At 38.6% G+C, this 20475-nt stretch overlaps 1 protein-coding gene and 1 non-coding gene across 7 annotated transcripts in view; one reads left to right on the top strand and one right to left on the bottom strand.

Moving 5' to 3' along the window:
• TMCC1 (transmembrane and coiled-coil domain family 1) overlaps positions 1–20475 on the bottom strand; it is a 255494-nt gene that overhangs the window by 159660 nt on the left and 75359 nt on the right. The window lies entirely within an intron of this gene.
• LOC126949462 (U6 spliceosomal RNA) lies at positions 16691–16793 on the top strand. The gene has a single exon (XR_007723756.1). It is a non-coding gene; the product is annotated as a U6 spliceosomal RNA (small nuclear RNA).

Raw genomic sequence — 20475 nt, 5'->3', positions numbered from 1 at the left:
GGCAGAAGGAAAGGAAGAGTTACTATTTAATGGGTTTAGAGTTTTAGACTTGAAAGATGAAAAAGTTTTGGAAATCTGTTTCACAGTAATATGAATACACTTAACACTACAGCACTGTATACTTCAATATGGTTCAGATGGTACATTTGTTATGCGTTTTTACTACAATAAAAAAAGCGATACTAACTGCATTTCTAGCTTCATGTATGCCCTTTGATTCGGCACTTTTAATTTTGTTTCCTTAAACCTTGCTTTCCTTTTCTTGCATTTAGGCATAGAATTAACAGATGACTTTTTCCAGAAAAGTTTTGTCATCTCAATACAAGGCTGTAAAGACCCAGAAAACACACAAACACAAAAGGCTTACTGCCAAGAATCCTTTTAAATGAACAAATATCTACTCTTTTGATTTCTTTTTAATACCTTATTACTCATAATCACACAATGTTAAAAAATTATTTTAAAATATAATCAATTTCTTAGTCCTCGTCTAAATTCCATCTGTCATACTTAGCATCTTAAAAAGGACAATAATGACATTAAAATAATTAGAACACTAAATGAAATAATTGTTTGCTTAAGGTTTTGTTCTCTCAAGTGGTATTCCTTGCAATTGTTTGCAATGCCCAGAGCAGGTTGAACATGAACATTACCTTAATCAGAGAAACAAATCAACTCTTCTCTTATAGACTACAAAAACATCTGTAGCAGTGAAAAACGAGAACACTGGTCAAAATAAAAGCCCCAAAGACCACATGAATGGTTAGCAAACCAAGCGACAAGGGAAAGTTGTTTAGGATTGTTAAGTCTTCCTATTAAGAGGGCCATTTTAGCCTTATAAAATGTCATTCTTTATCTTTGGTAATACTTCTTGCCTTAAAGGCTAACTCACCTGATGGAAAATATAATACTAACCAAATATAATATAACCAAATATTATACTAACCAAATATAATACTAACCATGCAAATACTAACCAAAAGAAAGATGATATAACATAGTTACATTTTTTGTGCTATTCTTTGAGTGGTTACCCTGCAAATTACATCATACATCCTTAACTTACAGTCTACCTTAGCCAAATCCAAATAATACAAAGCCTTTAAAACAATTTACCTCCATTAGGCCTCCCCGACCCCTTTTGGCTACTGTTGTTGCATATTTTATTTTTACAATGTTTTAAACCCCAGGACAGTTTTATTATCATTTTGAAGTTCAACTACTAACCTAAGGAAACACATATGAAAATTATACACAGAGTAAACAAAATTAATACTATTTTGACTAAATTGAAATTTGGTGAAATCCTATACAGGTCCATACCTTGTCAGCCAGGTATTTGGAGAGTATGTGGTAGTATTCAAATTTGTGGGCACTGTGTATCTAATTGTCACATCAAGGAATTTATAGCCTTCAGCCTCAGTAGCATAGAGCTTATAGAACACCACAGGAACCCTAATGCAGCTCTAGGACCTACTAGTTGTATTCAGTGGGGACCTCAACTCTCCCCCTTACTTGATATGAAAAATCCCCATTTTACCTTACCTTTTCTCCTACCGGAATGTTTCCAAGAATGCTACAGAATGAATTCCTATATTGGACAGAAGAATCTTTTAACTAAGCTGTTATGGTACTTCATTATAGTGCATCATATAAAATCACCACTTTTGGCCGGGCGCGGTGGCTCAAGCCTGTAATCCCAGCACTTTGGGAGGCCGAGACGGGCGGATCACGAGGTCAGGAGATCGAGACCATCCTGGCGAACACGGTGAAACCCCGTCTCTACTAAAAAATACAAAAAACTAGCCGGGCGAGGCGGCGGGCGCCTGTAGTCCCAGCTACTCGGGAGGCTGAGGCAGGAGAATGGCATAAACCCGGGGGGCGGAGCTTGCAGTGAGCTGAGATCCGGCCACTGCACTCCAGCCCGGGCGACAGAGCCAGACTCCGTTTCAAAAAAATAAAAATAAAAAAAAATAAAATCACCACTTTTGTGAGCCAAAACTGCTCAAATATTGGCAATTTTACATGGTTCAAAGTAATAGTTAAATATAAGACATACTAAAAACCAGGCTGGAGTTATATACCTTAATCCAGGTTTCCTTCACCACATTAAAATTAAGAAGACTAAGCCTTAATATCGAAAGTCACTTTCTTTTTTTTTTTTTTTTTTGAGACAGGGTGTTGCTCTGTCACCCAGCTTGGAGTACAGTGATACAATCTCAGTTCACTGTAGCCTCAACCTCCTCGGCTCAGGCAATCCTCCCAAGTAGCTGAGATTGTGGGCACAGGTCACCATGCCTGCCTATTTTTTTTGTATTTTTGTAGAGATAGGGTTTTGCCATGTCGCCCAGGCTGGTCTCAAACTCCTGGGCTGAAACAATCTGCCCACCTTGGCCTCCCAAAAGTGCTGGGATTACAGGTGTGAGCTATTGCACCTGGTCACATTTAAAAGATTATTCTGTCTATGACACTATAGGCCAATGAAAAGAAAATGACACTTACGTTTTGTTATTGAGTAAACAGAATTTGAGACAGAAAGTAACTACCAAAGTGATTTTGCTATATAATTGTTTTTTGTTTTGTTTTGTTTTTGTTTTTGTTTTAAGAAACAGGGTCTTACTCTGTGGCCCAGGCTGGAGTGCAGTGGTGAGATCATAGCTCACTACAGTCTTAAACTCCTGTGCTCAAGCAGTTCTCACCCCAGCCTCCCAAATGGCTGGGACTACAGGGGACCACCACACCCAGCTATTATTTTTATTGTTTTTTTGTAGAGATGGAGCTTCACTATGTGGCCTAGTCTGGTCTCAAACTCCTAACTTCAAGCAATCCTCCTGTCTCAGTCACCCAAAGTATTGGGATTACAGGAGTGGGCCACCCAGTCCAGCCAGAAATATGCTTTTCATTGTTATAATTAGAAATAAATGGATTCTAGTCTTTGTTTTCTCTACTTCAAAATAGTAGTTCCCTATATTTCAAAAGGCTGTGTATGTGCTGAAGAAAATGAGTAACCTGGATTAAAATCAGTAGAAGTGAAATTCCTAGTGATTTATTTAGGGACAAAGAAGAGTTTAGTGGGCAAGCCTGTATCAAAGCCCCTTAAAGTTCTATTCTAATACAGTTTGGGAAGCATGGATTAAATGTGGAGGGTTGAACACACTTATCTTGGCTCTCTACTAAAATTGAATAATAAAAGGCATAAACCCACACAGGCAAAGAGAATTGGAGAGGAGGCAGCAATAGATAAAAGATCCCAATAAAATTATAAAAGGTGAAAAACAGATCATCATTCTGAGGACAGATAGACTAAGCCAACAGACGAGAATTTCAGTCCTCTTCCACCTCATCTCATACAACACAGGCACCCAGACTAATTACCACCACCATCATGCACCCAGTTCCAAAGGCAAAGGTTTGAACAATTTCTCAGGGAAAACTGAAGAAAAGACCTATAGATACTGATAACTGAAGGGCCCTGCAATAAACTAGTCTCTGTCCTCACAGAGTTTCCCATACCATTTTAATGCCTCTCTCAAATAGGAAAAGGAAGCCATGGTTGACCAGACACTTAAGAAAAGTCTTTAACATAAAAGACAGAAACCAAAACACCTAGTGGGGAAGAAACTCAGAAGAGACAGACACATTACAAGAAGCAAAAGAAAATATCCTCAGAGACAAAAGAAAACAAACATATAAAACGAGAAAAGGATGCTACAAAAAAGCAGCATTCACAGACAAGAAAAAGCAGCACTCAGGAAATTAAAAACATAATACCAGAAACAAAATATTTAGGGAAAGGACTGGAAAATAAACTTTAAGGAAATCTACCAGAAATTAGAACAAAAGAGAGAAAATAAGAAAGAATAAGGGGGGGGGGGGGGAGGGGGGGGGGGGAACCACTAAAAGTAAGTCAGGAGAGTTAACCACTAAGAAAAAGATATATATAGGTGGAGGAGGAAATTAAATAAATAATACGAATACAGCTATATGTGATAACATGGATCAATCTTAGAAACCTATTTTTGCCTAAAAAGCAAGCCCTAAAAGACTATATAAGCTATGGTATCATTTTACAAAGCCCCCAAGCAGTCAAAACTAAACAATAGTTGTTTAGTGTCAAGAAACATTTGTAGTAATTCTTCTTTTAGAAATCCAGGTACTGTAATATATAATTTAGGACAGGAGAACTGTAAAGAGTTACAAAAGCATGGCAATGGTAATGTTCCCATTCTTATGTTGTGTGGCTGGTTCACAGGTAGTGTACTACTGTGTGTTACAGCTTATATGTTTATTTATATGAATAAAATATTACACAATAAAATTTAAAATACAGAATATAAAAATATTGAAAGATATTTTTAAAAACCAATGTTTCGCCGGGCACGGTGGCTCAAGCCTGTAATCCCAGCACTTTGGGAGGCCGAGACGGGCGGATCACGAGGTCAGGAGTTCGAGACCATCCTGGCTAACACGGTGAAACCCCCTCTCTACTAAAAAATACAAAAAACTAGCCGGGCGAGGTGGCGGGCGCCTGTAGTCCCGGCTACTCGGGAGGCTGAGGCAGGAGAATGGCGTAAAAACCCGGGAGGCAGAGCTTGCAGTGAGCTGAGATCCGGCCACTGCACTCCAGCCTGGGCGACACAGCGAGACTCCGTCTCAAAAAAAAAAACAAAAAAAAAAAAAAAAAACAATGTTTCCAGATCCAGTCTTTGAGTTTTCCAGATCGAAAGGACTCATAAACTTTTCAGATTGAAAGACTCCTAAGGCTGGGTACTTCTGAGTCTTCTGAGTACTTCTGAGTCCCTATGTCTTGGGCTGCCAAGCACACCAAGGCCCATCATTGTACAACTTCAGGACAACAGACAAAAAGAGAAGAGTTTTTTTGAAATGCTAGAGAGAAAAACAGGTGATACCCAGAGGGTCAAGAATCAGAATGGCACCAGATTTTTTGTCAATACTAGAAGTTAAATGCTAACAATACAAGAATTACATGGGCAATTTATTTCCAACCTAAAACTCAGTACTCAGTCAAACTACCATTAAATTATAAAGGTAAAATAAATTTTGGAATGGGCATAATTTCTGAAAAATTATCTTAATGCACCCTTATTCTATAAGGCTCCTAGAGAGTACGTTTCAAGAAAAGAAAGGAATAAACCAAAAAGAGGATATGAAATCAAGGAACCAAAGAATCTTATTTATTAATAGATTAAGGAGTCCCAGAACAAAAGATGTGCAACACTCTTAGAGAGTATTCAATTCAGAGTAGAGGAAAAGTGAGAGCTTCCAGAAGTGTATCTCCAAGAAAAGTTGAAACTGAGAAGATTAAATGCGGTTTTGAAAATATTGAGAGATTTTGGGAGGATCGCTTGAAACTGGGGGTCGGGGTGGGAGGTTGGGGGTGGGGAGTCAAGGCTGTAGTGAGCTGCGATTGTGCTACAGCACTCCAGCCTGAGTGACAGAGCAAGACCCTGTCTAAAAATATATATATATAAATAAGGCCGGGCATGGTGGCTCACGCCTGTAATCCCACCACTTTGGGAGGCCAATGCAGGCAGATCATCTGAGGTCAGGAGTTTGAGACCAGCATGGCCAACATGGTGAAACCTTGTCTGCACTAAAAATGCAAAATTTAATGGGTATGGTGGTGTGCACCTGTAATCCCAGCTACTCGGGAGGCTGAGGCAGAAGAATAGCTTGAATCCAGGAGGTGGAGGTTGCAATGAGCCATCCAGCCTGTGCAACAGAGCGAGACTCCATCTCAAAAAATAATAATGATAACAATAAAATTTTAAAAAAAGAAAAAATAATGAAAGATTTACAGTTCTTTCAGAATTTGGAGAGAACCCAATGACAGTTATAAACAACAAAAATTAAAGCAATTAACTCCAGAGACAGCAAAAAAGTGTATGAAAAGGGAAGTGTAATCATATTATACTACAAAGCTCAAGTTGTAAATATATTTACATTGGCATAATATAAACAGCAAATTGAAATATAACTAAAATTTTAGTAAGATATGGATAGGAACAAGATAATAAGAAAGCTAAATGATCATTTTCACTAAAGGAAGTCGAGGTATCCAAAACAGAAAAAAAATTAGCGGCATAAGCATGTTATTTAGAAAATATTTAGATAAATTCCAGAATAAAAAATTAAAAGATCAAAAAGTTAAAATAAATTTTACTTGGGTTAGATATGCTGGAAACAAAACAAAACAAAACAAAACAAAAAAACTTGTTCCTGAGAGCTTAAAAAACCTGGAAGATTAGGCCAGGCACGGTAGCTCACACCTGTAATCCCAGCACTTTGGGAGGCCGAGGCGGGGGGATCACGAGGTCAGGAGATCCTGACCTGGCTAACCATCCTGGCTAACACAGTGAAACCCTGTCTCTACTAAAAATACAAAAAATTAGCTGGGCATGGTGGCGGGCGCCTGTAGTCCCAGCTACTCGGGAGTCTGAGGCAGGAGAATGGCGTGAACCCAGGAGGCGGAGTTTGCAGTAAACTTGAGATTGCGCCACTGCTCTCCAGTCTGGGCGACAGAGCGAGACTCCATCTCAAAAAACAAACAAACAAAAAAAAAAAAAAACAACTGGAAGATTATATTAAATAAATCTACAGAAAGTTGTTCACAAAAAATAAAACTTAAAATAGCAGATTCACAAGCAAGTAAAATGCTTCATACTCCTAAGTGTTGGAAAGCAGATGTGACTTTTAAATTCCTGGTTTTAATAATTCTCTGTTAAGACTAAGGACATAAACACATATCTGAAATAATATTAACTTCTTAATTTCATTTGCTCCTGTAGCTTACTATTGGCCTAAAGCCACACAATTCAGCCTTCCTTTGTCAGGATGCATTTCAGAGCTTCCACCTGTAATTTTTAAAATGGTACTGTAACAATACAATATTGTGAAGCCACAGACAGTAAATGATAAGAGATACAAACTGACAGGAAGAAAAAAAAAAAATCTCCAGGGTGCAAAAGAAGAGAGAGAGGTAAAGACAGTATTTATAGAAAAACATTTACTTAAAGTACTGAAATCCTAGAAAAAAGAATGGCTTTTGATATTTTCCACACTGAACGTTAATGCATTTTGCAAACATTTTTTTCCCAGTTTCAGTGGTAGTCAATTCTTTTTTTTACCTCTTTTTAGGTAAATCCCACTAAAACAGTAGATTTAGTCTTGATGTGACAAAGCAAGTTACTCATCTAAATAAGGACTCTTATTTTATTTAGTTTTACTGACTTTATTTAGAAAAACATTAGAGCTACAAATCCTCATAATGATAAAAACAACATGTGAAAGTCAAACTTGTCTTGAATTCTGTACTAATCCACACATCTCCACACCCTAATGCAACAAAAGATACTGATACAGAACTATGAGCAAAAATCAGGCCGGATGCGGTGGCTTACACTTGTAATCCCAGCACTTTGGGAGGTCAAGGCGGGAAGATGGTTTGAGCTCATAAGTTCAAGACCAGCCTGGGCAACATGGGGAAACCCCATTTCTACAAAAACATACAAAAATTAGCTGGGCGTGGTGGCGGGCGCATGTAGTCCCAGCTACTAGGGAGGCTGACGGGGAAGAATCACTTAAACCCGGGAGGCAGGGGTTACGCGTGAGCCAAGATAGAACCACTGGGCGACAGAGTGAGACACTGTCTCCCCCCAAAAAAACAAAACAAAACTAAGCAAACATCAAGAGACACATATCACATACTAGTACGTAGAACCAAAACAGGTAATTTATACTGTGGCCTAAATCCTTCTGAACTATAATCGGATCACAAAACCTTTATACCCATTCTCATAAAGCTAAACTTCTGACAACAGAAAACAGCTTGCATTTTATCTTTGTGCACAGAAACTTAAGCAAGTTCACCCTGTATCTTAAGGCTCAATGGGCAAACATTCCTAAGAAGAATATGTTTATCTCAAAAGTATTTATCTGCTTAAACTGAATTTGATTCTACGGTATAACTCATCACAAATTATATAATATAAAGACAATGTATGACACGCAAGGAATATGGAAGGAAGCTTATCAAAGCAATGTTTCAACTCATAAGCAATCACATTTACAACAACAAAATTAGGTAACTTGTTTCCTTCAGGTTTTTTGCATTTTTATAAAAAACGATTCTATGGAGCAGAAAACCTGGACACTGTTCTTTCACCTAGAAGAATGTATAGCTGTGTCTTGAACATCTACAATTGTTGAAAACAAGTTTAATGTTATTGGAAAGCCTGTGGTGAGCTTAAGGCAGAAAACAATGTTTAAGGCATTCTAGTCCTATCCTATGGTAAAATGGTTATTTAAATGTGCATTTGCACAGCTGCTTAACATATGAGTTTTTTAAATTAATAAACCAAGAGTATGCTCCCTAAGACTGTGGATATTCTTCTAATAAGCTTCTATATCACTAAAATTCTAAAACGTATTCCTCAGAGCATCCACATGGGGAAGGTCATACTGATCAGTTACTCTGATGCCCTATTCCACTGTTAAGCTTATAAAGAAATGTTCAGAAACAAATAGATCAGAATTAGGATGCTCACTTTCAAGGCCATTTATTTTATATATTTTTTATTTACTTTTAACTTTTTAGAGATAGGATATCACTCTGTTGCCCAGACTGGACTGTAGTGGCGCAGTCAATAGCTCCCTGTAACCTCAACTCTTGGCCTCAAGTGATCCTCCTGCCTCAGTCTCCCAAGTAGCTTGTATTACACTTGTGTGCCACCACACCTGGCTATTTTTTTTTTTCCTTGTAGAGACAGGGGTCTCACTATGTTGCCCAGGATGGTCTTGAACTCCTGGCTCAAGTGATCCTCCCACACCAGCCTCCCAAAGTGCTGGGATTAGGGTCCAACCATTTGAGAAAAGTGATCCTGAGATGGGAATTTTCTCAGCAAATCTTCAATAAATGCAAGACTATGCATTTTTTAAAAAAGAAATCAAGTTCTGGGCCAGGCGCAGTGGTCATGACTGTAATCCCAGCACTTTGGGAGGCTGAGGTGGGCAGATCACCTGAGGTCAGGGGTTCGAGCCCAGCCTGGCCAACATGGCGAAACCCTGTCTCTACTAAAAATACAAATATTAGCTGGGTGTGGTGGCATGCGCCTGTAATCCCAGCTACTCGGGAGGCTCAGGAAGGAGAATCGCTTGAACCCCGTAGGCAGAGGTTGCAGTGAGCCCAGGTTGTGCCACTGCACTCCAGCCTGGCTGACAGAGCAAGACTCTGCCTCAAAAAAAAAAAAAAAAAAAAAAAAAAAAGAACTCAAGTTTTGGTGATTCTTACTATTCGATACTCTTAGATTCATTAGTACAGAAGGGTTTTTACCTTTGTGTTAACAATGAGAAAAGGCCAGGCGCAGTGGCTCACTCCTGTAATCCCAGCACTTTGGGAAGCCGAGGTGGGCAGATCACCTGAGATGAGGAGATCAAGATCAGCCTGGCCAACACAGTGAAACTTCATCTCTACTAAATATACAAAAATTAGCTAGATGTGGTGGCACGCACCTGTAATCCCAGCTTCTCGGGAGGCTGAGGCAGGAGAATCACTTGAACTTGGGAGGTGGAGGTCGCAGTGAGATCGTGTCACTGCACTCCAGGCTAGGCAACAGAGCAAGACTGTCTCAAAAAAAAAAAAAGCCAATGAGAAAAAACGGCATTATGTAAAAGAGGAAAGAAAAACACCACGACTATAACAAAGAAACTTAAGCTAGTACTCTGTAGGACTACAATCACATCCACAACACACAAATCAAATCTCTCGTACTGAGATTTCACTTTTAATACCCCTGGTTCAAGATATTTTATTGAAGAAGCTATAAATTTATTGCTGGTTTATCTTCACTTGCTGGATTTCACAAAACAAATATCCCACCTCCCCCTAAAAAAGAAAAGGTAGAGACACTAAGGTTATTGTTTTTAAGTTGAGATAATTTTAAGCTTAAAAAGATGAGGCATATTTAAGACTTAAATCTAAAATGAAAAACTATAAAAACCTTTGAAGATAACCTAGGAAATACCATCTGGACACAGGACCTGGCAAAGACTTCATAACAAAGATGCTAAAAGTGATTGCAACAAAACCAAAAATTAACAAATTGGAACCAGTGAAACTAAAGAGCTTCTGCACAGCAGAAGAAACTATCAAAGAGTAAACAGCCCAGGGAAGGAGAGAAAATACTTGTAAATACTTGCAAACTACACATCCGATAAAGGTCTAATATTCAGATTTATAAGGAACTTAAATCAGACAACCCTCACTAAAAAGTGGGCAAAGGACATGAACAGACACTTTTCAAAAGATAACATTCATGCAGCAAGACTTATGAAAAAACACTCAACATCACTAATCATTAGAGAAATGTAGATCTAAACCACAATAAGATACCATCTCACACCAGTCAGAATGTCTATTATTAAAAAGTCAAAAAATAACAGATGCTGATGAGGTTGTGGAGAAAAGAGAACACTTACATACTGCTGGTGGGAATGTAAATTAGTTCAGCCATTGTGGAAAGCAGTCTGACGATTTCTCAAAGAACTTAAAACAGAATTACCATTTAACCCAGCAATCCTATTATGTATATTCCCAAAGGAATATAAATAATTATTCCATAAAGACACATGCACATGTATGTTCACTGCAGCACTATTCACAATAGCAAAGACATGGAATCACCCTAAATGCCCATCAATGGTAGACTGGATAAAGAAAATGTGGTACATATACACCACAGAATACTATGCAGCAATAAAAAATAATGAGATCATGTCCGTATGGAGCTGGAGGCCATTATCCTATGCAAACTAACACAGGAACAGAAAACTATATACCTCATGTTCTCACCTTTAAGAGGGAGTTAAACATTTAGTAAGGACACAAAGAAGGGAACAACAGATACCAGGGCCTACTTGAGGGTGGAGAGTGGAAGGAGGGTGAGGATCGAAAACCTACCTATTGGGTACTATGCTTACTACCCAGGTAATGAAATAATTTGTAAAACAAACCCCTGCAACATGCAGTTTACCTATTTAGCAAACCTGCCCATGTACTCCTGAACCTAAAATAAAAGTTAAAAAAAAGAAAGATTGAGCTATTCCATTTCTACTGAAGAAGAGATTATTCTTAATGAAATAGTACTTATAGGTGTTAGAGGAAATTTAACAATTTGAAAATATATTTACTAAGTCATCTGTGATAATAAACACTTTAATTGTTCATCCATTCTAAACTTGTCCTTAAGTTCTTTTTCCTTATTTCTTTTCTTTTTTGTATAATAAAGCAGGGTAAGTGATAAAAGTCCATTGTTGGAATAACTATTTATATATTTATTCTCCCAAAGAGTTGAGTTACAGGCTTGCATTTCCTATGTGGAAATGGCTTGACAATCAGAAACCATCAAATTTCTAAAGACAGTAGGAGAAGACCTGAGCATAACGTTTAGATAAGATGCCAAACAATTTCCCAGTGTACTCCTGAACCAGATCTTCACTCACAGGCTGATTTTCCTGCAGTGTTTTAATTTTGAGTATTCATCCTGTGAATTCCTATTTAAAGTGACAGAATCTTTGTTTCTAATCTTTGTGATATAACATAAGTTGTCATCTCTTTAAAATAACTTGTTATGTTTGTTGTAAGCCTCACGGTAACCAAAATGCAAAAACCTATAACAGATTCACTAAAAATAAAAAGCAATGAATTAAAACATACTACCAGAGAAAATCACTTAACCACAAAGATAATAGTAAATAAGGGATGAAAAGAGGAGTTACAAAACAACCAGAATATGCAATAAAATGGCAGTATTAAGCCCTTACTTATCAAAAGTAACACTGAATGTAAATGGACTCAATTCTCCAATTAAAAGGCATAAAGTGGCTGAATAGACAAAGAAATAAGACCCACCTATATGCTGCCTACAAGAAATCCACTTCTCCTATGAAGATACACATACACTGAAAGTGAAGGGGTGGGGAAAATATAGTCTATGCAACTGGATTACAAAAAAGAGCAGGAGTAGCTATACTTATATCAGATAAACTAGATTACGAATCAAAGACTATTGGAAGAGACAAAGTAGGTCACTATATAAAGATAAATTGGTCAATTCATGAAGCCGATGTAACAATTATAAGTATCTATGTACCCAAAATTAGAGCTCCCAAGTACATGAAGCAAACATTAGTAGATCTAAAGGGAGAGATAGACTGATAAGACTGTAATACAATACTAGTAGGGAAAGTCAGCACCTCATTCTCAGTAATGGACAGATCATCCAGACAGAAAATCAACGAAGAGAGACTAAAGTTAAAGTAGACACTATACTTAATAGACCTAACTGACATTTATAGAACATTTCACCCAACTGCTGCAGAATACACATTCGTTTCATCACCACAAGGGAACATTCTCCAGAAGAGACCATATCTTAAACAAATCTCAACAATTAAAAAAAAAAAAGAAAAGAAATCATATTAACTTTTCTGACCACAATGGAATAAAGCTAGAAATAAGTAACATTCACAGCAACAGAAAAAAACTCTTAAATTTATATGGAACCACAGAAGACATTGAATAGCCAAAGCAATTCTGAGCAAAAAGAGCAAAATGGGAGGCATCACACTACCTGACTTCAAACATACTATAAAGCAATAGTAAACATACTAGCATGGTACCGGCATAAAAACACACAGACCAGTGGAACAGAATGGAAAACCCAGATATAAATCAACACATTTATAGCCAACCCAAGAACATACAATGGGGTAAGAATAGTCTCTTTAATAAATAGTGCTGGGGAAAACGGACAACTACCTGCAGAAGAATGGAACTACACCCCTATCTCTGAACATATACAAAAATCAAATCAAAATGGATTAAAGACTTAAATCTCAGACTGGAAACTATGAAACTACTAGAAGAAATCATTGGGGAAATGCTACAGGACATTGGTCTGGACAAGGATTTTCAGTGTAAGACCTCAAAAGCACAGGTAACCAAAGCAAAAACAGACAAATGGGATTACATCATGCTAAAAAGTTTCTGCACAGCAAAGGAAACAACAAAGTGAAAAGACAACCCACAGAATGGGAGAAAATATTTACAAACTATCCATCTGACAAGGGATTAACAACCAGAATACATAAGGAACTCAAACAACTCAATAGCAAAACAAATCCAATTTTATAATGGGCAAAAGATCTGAATAGTCATTTCTCAAAAGATGGCACACAAATGGCCAACAGGTATATGAAAAAATGCTCAATATCACTAATCATTAGAGAAATGCAAATCAAAACCACAATGAGGCATCACATCACCCCAGTTAGAATGGCTTTTATCAAAAAGACAGGGAATAACATGCTGGGGAGGATGTGGAGAAAGGGGATGTATACTGTTGGTAGAAATGTAACTTAGAACAGCCACTATGGAAACCTTCACGGAGGTTCCTTTAAAAATTAAAAATAGAACTACCATATAACCCAGGAATTCTACTACTGGGTATATAGCCAAAAGAAAAGAAATCAAGGTATCAGACAGACATCTGCATTGCCATGTTTATTTGCAAATGCTATTCACAATAGCCAAAACATGGAATCAATGTAACTGCTCATCAGTGGACAAATGAATAAAGAAAATGTGGTACACAAACACAATGAAATATTATAAAGCCATAAAGAAGAATGAAATCCTTTCATTTGCAGCAACATGGATGGAAATGGAGCTCATTTTGTAAGTGAAATAACCCAAGCAAGATAAATATCACATGTTGTCATTCATACGTGGGAGCTAAAAAATAGTGGATCTCATGAAAATAAAGAGTAGCCTGGTGGTTACCAGAGGCTGGGAAAGGTAAAGGAGAGGGAGAAGGAGAGAGGTTGATTAATGGGTACAAATAAACGGGGTCTGATAGAAAAAATAAGACCTAATGTTTGATAGATCAGTAGGGTGATTATAGAAGATAACAATTCAAATGTTTATAGCATAAAGACAAGGCCAGGCATAATGGCTCATGCTTGTAATCCCAACACTTTAGGAGGCTGAGATGGGAGGATTGCTTGAGCCCAGGAGTTTGAGATCAGCCTGGTCAACATACCAAGACCCCATTTCTACAAAAAATAAAAATAAGCCAGGTGTGATGGTGCACACCTGTAGTCCCAGCTACAAGGGAGGGTGAGGCACGAGGCCAGGAATTTGAGGCGGTAGTGAGCTACGACTGCCCCACTTCACTCCAACCTGGGCGACAGAGCGAGAGCCTGTCTAAAAAGAAAAAAGAAAAAGACAAGACAAATATTTAAGGTGACAGATATCCCAATTACATTGATTTGATCTTTATAAGTTACATAAATGTATTAAATGATCACATGTACCCCCAAAAATATGTAAATTATATATCAATTTTAAAAGATAAAATTTAAATTAAAAAAAAGGCAAGCACATTTAAATCACATTTCCGGGGCACAGTGTCAACTGTCATTTAAAACTAAAACAACGTCATTGACCAAAGTAAAAATCTTTGTTTTTCACCCGTAAGAGTCGGCCAGGTGTGGTGGCCCACGTCTCTAATTCTAGCATTTTGTGAGGCTAAGGTGGGAGGATTGCTTTAGCCCAGGAGGTCAAGGCTGCAGTGAGCTGTGATCACACTACTGCACTCCACCCTGGGCCACAAAGAAAGACCCTGTCTCAATCAATTAATAAAATCTGTGAACTTTAAGATCATGAAATTACCAAATCAAAAAATCTGACAGAAAAGAATATTTACTATCTTATTATCCAAAAGGAAATAAATTGCTAACAAGAATTTCTTCCTCCTAGGCCCTTAGAGACTATCCCACATCTTCATATTTTGATTTTCAGAGTGGCTGAAGTTTCTATTAAGCTGTGAATTTTTTTTTTTTTTTTTTTTTTAGATGGAGTCTCACTCTGTCACCCAGACTGGAGTGCAGTGGTGAGATCTCTGCTCACTGCAACCTCCACCTCCTGGGTTCAAGTGATTCTCATGCCTCATCCTCCCAAGGAGCTGGAATTACAGACATGCACCACCACGCCCAGCTATTTTTTGTTTTTGGAGATGGAGTCTTGCTCTGTCACCCAGGTTGGAGTGCAGTGGCGCAATCTTGGCTCACTGCAACCTCTGCCTCCCAAGTTCAAGCAATTCTCCTGCTTTAGCCTCTGGAGTAGCAGGGACCACAGGCATGTGCCACGCCCGATTAATTTTTGTATTTTTAGTAGAGACGGGGTTTCGCCATGTTGGCCAGGCTGGTCTCGAACTCCTGACCTCAGGTGATCCACCCACCTCGGCCTCCCAAATTGCTGGCATTACAGGCGTGAGCCACCGTGCCCGGCCTTTTTTATATTGCTAGTGGAGATAGGGTTTCACCATGTTGGCAAGCTGGTCTCGAACTCCCAACATCAAGTGATCCGCCCACCTCAGCATCCCAAAGGGCTGGGATCACAGGTGTGAGCCCCAGCACCTGGCTGGGAATTATTTTTTAAGAAGGAAAAAAAAAAAAAAATACAAAACTTCTTTAAATTTCTGTGATCAGCAGACATCAGTTGTAAAGAAACTTTTAAAGAAAAGTTTTAAAGACAACTTTTTGCAAAACAAACTGAGCACTGATTTTAAAAATAAAGATATCTGAAGGGCTAATAAATGACTGAATTCTTCAATATGCCACAACTCTTAATTATTCTGAAGAATATGGCTATACATTAAATAAATAATACTACAAATACAAAGTGAGAAAAATTAGGTGCTGAAGCACATGGTATCAGGGTTGGGAAATGATGTAGGTGACATTTGGTTCATCTCTAACACCAATTTAAAAGAAGGCAGAAGTTGAGGCTGGTCCAAGTGCAGTAGTGCTTACAACTAATTGATCACAACCAGTTACAGATTTCTTTGTTCCTTCTCCAGGCCAAACAGTTCACTTGACTAGCCTAAGATGAAATGAAATAAAATGTAGAATGTGAAAGGTTCTCATTCGTTTTCTTTCTTTTTTCTTTTTGTCACCCAGGCTAGAGTGCAATGGCCCGATCTCGGCTCACTGCAACCTCCACCTCCTGGGTTCAAGTGATTCTCCTGCCTCAGCCTCCCGAGTAGCTGGGATTACAGGTGCGCACCACCACGCCAGGCTCATTTTTTAATTTTTAGTAGAGACAGGGTTTCACTATGTTGGCCAGACTAGTCTCGAACTCCTGACCTCAGGTGATCCGCCCGCCTCGGCCTCCCAAAGTGCCGGGATTACAGGTGTGAAGGGTTCTCCTTCTTGTAAGTAAATATATTAGAAATTAGAGGTTAAATTCTCTAGAAAAAGTCTTTTTTCTAACAGTCTCAAAATGATTAAGTATCTGTATTATTTTACTGCCTGTAAAAATTTCAATTACTCTGAATTAAACTCTACAACTTTCGCCAAATAAAAATTAAACATGAAAGGTAAGTCAGATCACAAAAAGGAAAAACAATTTCAAACTGGAGTTGTGTTGAACATAAGCATATAATACTTCAGAATTAGGAAAGGTCCATTCACTACTGTAATCAGATCTGGGCATTGTGTTCTGTTCTGGAGACTAGAATTTAAGGGGAATACTGAAGAATGGGAACAGTTAGAGTTGATGGACCAGTATGACTAAGTACTCAAAATTATGATGTGAATGAATAACTTGGGGCTTGCTTCAGCAGCCCATATACTAAAACTGGAATACAAAGAAGATTATAACAGCTTCTGAAGAGGATGACACAAAAACTTGTGAAGCACTCCATATTTTTGAAGGACATTGGGGTCCTTAGTGAATTGTTGAAACCACAAATTTAATGGCGTGTGCCACCAAACCCAGCTAAGAATCTACTTGATGTCGTTTCCCAGTGGAACCTAGGGATTCATTTAATACCCCAAGGAACCTCAGAATCTCTTACCTAGAAGGTGTTTATGCCATTCCTTAGATGAGCCTTCTCCTTACCTATCTACTTTAGGCCTTGAAAACGGCTACTAGATTATTCTTGGCAAGACCTACAGTAGCAGAGAGCAGTGGTCAAAAGCATGACCTCTAGAGCTAGAAAGACTTGGTTCTGACATCCATTACAAACTTCTTCCCAATTGTGTGAACATGGTAAGTCATTCCAACTTCATCTTGTTTCTTCACTTACAAAAATAGAGACAGTAATACTTCACAGTACAGTTGTTTGTAGTGAGGATTCACTACTGCATCCCAAACACTTAAAATGCCTGGATCAAAAAATGTTAAATTAAAAAAAAAAAATAATATCCCAAGGACTAGGGATTATCAGTCTGGAGAAGGGATTATTCAGGAAGAGACACAATGTGAAGGCAATTCGTGCCTGCAGAGGCATTACATACTCTGATTGGCCCTAACTGGAGAAATATAGGGTACCAGATTCAGCTTAATATATTAGATTTGTCTAACAGAGGCACAGGTAGAATAGGCTGCTTCAGGAGATTCTGAGAGGTCAGACAACCATTTAGGGAGAATGTTAGAGAGCTATACATGAAATGACTGTAGAAATCTCTCCCAATCTGAGATTTGTGTTAAAGAAGGCTCAAAAGGAAAAGTGGAACTTTCTTAGGACAATGCTCCAGCACTCTTATCTTACCCTTCCCAGATGGTTATAGCAACTTGGCAGGAAAAAAACAAACAACAGAATTTAAAACAATCAATGCTATTAACCACCAGATTACAGGCCAGTAAGACTGCATGGAAGCAAAGATAAACCAGCCAATTACCTCTCACTTCCTACTTTTAAGCACTGTTTGGAGCTTAGTAAGACGTGGTAACTTCCAGCAATTTCATTATGGCCTTTTGATAGTACATAAGGAAAGCAGTGGGAAACACTTTTTTCTTTCATCTAAGTTTCTACTTTAAGAGTTAATTATGAAGCCTTAAATCTTGCTTCAATTTCAACTGAGACCAACTGTTCAAATTTTTTTCTTATGCGTTTTAGGAAAATTACTTGGCAGATTACCAACTTTTTGACAGCCTGTAACATTCTAAGATCTATATTCTCTGCCTTTATATTACACTCCCCACACTAAGTACATGATAAAAGCTATCAATATTGAGGCATCTGTGCTGTAGATGTGTAGATGTAGATGTGTAGATGTGCAAAGAGCTTAGACTCAGCCATGTACTAGCTCTCTGGTCTTAGGCAGGTTTTAAATTTTTCCCTAAGCACTAATTACTTCACTTTTTTTTTTTTTTTTTTTTAAGATATCGACCTGCCCCAAAACACTCACATGCAAATTAAACTGCAAAGTATACATGGAAAGAGTCTTACATACATTAGACACTTAAATATTTGTTAAGAATGATCTGATATAATGGTATCAAAACAAATTCACTTCAACAAAATTCTTGCAAAGAATACTATCAACTACACGGAAAAGATTTCCAATTAAAGTTCATTTTATGAGTTTATTAAAATTCAGCATTGCCAGGGCAGGTTTCTTGGTGTCTTAAGGCAGTAAGATAACAGACGGCTGGCTCTCATCATCATCACTCTTTCTTACTACAACTCTGCAACATTTTATGTCGTTAATAAGAAACTTTAATGGGCCCTATTTTCCACCCCACCCTCAACCTCACAATACAGAAATAACTCCATGAAGACTATTTAACCAGCCATCTCACTAAATATAAGAGTCCTTGGCCAAATGCAGTGGCTCACACCTGTAATCCCAGCACTTTGGGAGGCTGAGGCGGGCGGATGACTTGAGCCCAGGAGTTCAAGACCAGCCTGGGCAACACCGCAAAACTCCTCTACAAAAAAATACAAAAATTAGCTGGGTGCAGTGGCACCCACCTGTGGTCCCAGTTACTTGAAGAGGCTGAGGTGGGTGGTCACTTGTGCCTGGGAGGTCGAGGCTGCAGTTAGCTGTGATCACACCACTACACTCCAGCCTGGGTGACAGAGTGAGACTCTGTCTCAAATATAAATACATATATTTATATATATTTATGAGGCCTTATTTTTTAGGCACTGTAAATAACTATTTTGTTATTATTTTGTTTAGACATCTTAGAATCCAGGATGTCACTGCTCATATTTTAATGATGAATAGGATTAAAATAACTGCAGGGAATCGTTTCAGTATTTGATATCCATTGTTACCCATCTGGAAATGATGGCAAAAGTTGTTTAAAAGTAGTAACATAAGAGGCAGGCATGGTGGCGCGTGCCTATAGTCCTAGCTACTCAAGAGGCTGAGGTGGGAAAATCCCTTGAGCCCGTAAGTTTGAGAATGCAACAAGCCATGATTGCACCACTGCACTCTAGCCTGGGCATTAGAGCGAGACTCCAACCCCAACTCAAAAAAATACATAATAACATAAGAAAACAAACAGAGGTAGTGATGAAATCAGTCTTTGTCACTGCTCTTAGATTTCTGCCTTCATTCAAACAAGCTGATCTAGTAACCAATCTTTGAAAAAAGGAAAAACTTTCCTTTCCCCTTTTCTTATTTCCTGCTTAAAAGAACTGGTGTTCTGGCCGGGCGCGGTGGCTCAAACCTGTAATCCCAGCACTTTGGGAGGCCGAGACGGGCGGATCACGAGGTCAGGAGATCGAGACCATCCTGGCTAACACGGTGAAACCCCGTCTCTACTAAAAAAATACAAAAAAACTAGCCGGGCGAGGTGGCGGGCGCCTGTAGTCCCAGCTACTCCGGAGGCTGAGGCAGGAGAATGGCGTGAACCCGGGAGGCGGAGCTTGCAGTGAGCTGAGATCCGGCCACTGCACTCCAGCCTGGGCGACAGAGCGAGACTCCGTCTCAAAAAAAAAAAAAAAAGAACTGGTGTTCTTCAACTCTCTGGCACTCTTCAATTCTCTGGCCTGCTCAACCAGGTAAAGAGGCAAGAATGCTGAACACAGAACAACAGGGAACCCAGGGATCTGGTCCTGGCATCACTCATAATTAACTGTATAACTTCAGGCAGGTTTTTAATATCTCTGGACCTGTAAAATCAGGAGTTTGATTAGAATTAATCAAACTAGCTTAATAGGCCTAACAATCTATGAGTCTGGTAGTCACTTGGCAGCAGCCAGTGATCTACTGACTAGAAATCATTTGTGGTACAAGGGACTCATTTTGCAACTCAAGATTTCTGAATTCTTAGCTTCCTCATTATTACAATTTTGAAATCTGAGTCAGGGTTTCTTATCCCAATAAGATGTTACTATGACAAAATAAAAAGATTTGCCATACTTTTATTTTTAAAATAAAACATTTTAGGCCAGTACAGTGGCTCATGCCTGTAATCCCAGCACTTTGAGAGGCTGAGGCAGGTGGATCATTTGAGGTCAGGAGTTCAAGACCAGCCTGACAAACATGGTGAAATCCCATCTCTACTAAAAATACAAAAATTAGCCAGGCATGGTGATGTGTGCCTGTAATCTCAGCTACTCAGGAAGCTGAGGCAGGAGAATTGCTTGAACC

Source organism: Macaca thibetana, chromosome 2 (genome assembly GCF_024542745.1).
Source record: "Macaca thibetana thibetana isolate TM-01 chromosome 2, ASM2454274v1, whole genome shotgun sequence".
Classification (NCBI taxonomy): Eukaryota; Metazoa; Chordata; class Mammalia; order Primates; family Cercopithecidae; genus Macaca; species Macaca thibetana.
Note: the sequence above shows the minus strand (reverse complement) of the source record. Positions and strands in the feature narration are given on the sequence as shown.